Below are 804 nucleotides of genomic sequence, written 5' to 3' on the forward strand. Positions count from 1 at the left end.
GAATTCAGATAAATCACACAAGAATAAAATTTAGGTTCAAATCCTCACAAGGTATAAAGCATGATTCAAGGCGAACAAGCAATTCACTAATTATACACCTTTTCACCAAACCATCAAATCAAGACGTTAAGCCACACTTAAACATAGATGGAATGTAATATCATTGACAACTCGGTTTAAAGTGTGTCCCTAAGCATGTGTGTTTCTAAGTTCTTCATGTTAAGTTCACGATATGGATTCAAGAAAATATTTTTAGAACACAAAATTCTCCTACAGGGTTTTGAAAAAACAAAAGCAAAAACTTTAAAACAAAAAGAAAACCCTAAAACAAAAACCTAAACTCACGGTCCACTACTTCATCCCCCCAAACTTATTTATAACAAAGTGTAAAATAAGTTTGCAGAGTCGGTAGGAACGTGAGTGAACTACTGAAAAAAAAACGTACCTTGAAAATTTTCGTGTAGAGGTTGGACGGGGCGAAAATCAAAAAATTTCAAAAAATCGCGCTGGAAACTGCGCCCAGGTGGCGGCCCATCCTGGCATGTCCGCGCAGCAACAGATCGTTCCAGCGAGCAGGTGGCGGACCGCCGCAGCACATGGGGCGGTCGCCACGAAGAGGTCAGAACCTGCGAAAAAATTTCGACACACAAAAATTAAACTAAAACCAAAAATACTTAAATTAAAGCAAAAAATGTCAAAAACATGATACAAATGCTCATTTAAAGTCATTGAGCTTGACTTCTTCAATCTCTAGGAGGAGTAGGGAAACGAGCGTTGAGGTCGTCGAATGCACCAATAAGATAG

The sequence above is a fragment of the Salvia hispanica genome, chromosome 1 (assembly GCF_023119035.1).
Source record: "Salvia hispanica cultivar TCC Black 2014 chromosome 1, UniMelb_Shisp_WGS_1.0, whole genome shotgun sequence".
Taxonomy (NCBI): domain Eukaryota; kingdom Viridiplantae; phylum Streptophyta; class Magnoliopsida; order Lamiales; family Lamiaceae; genus Salvia; species Salvia hispanica.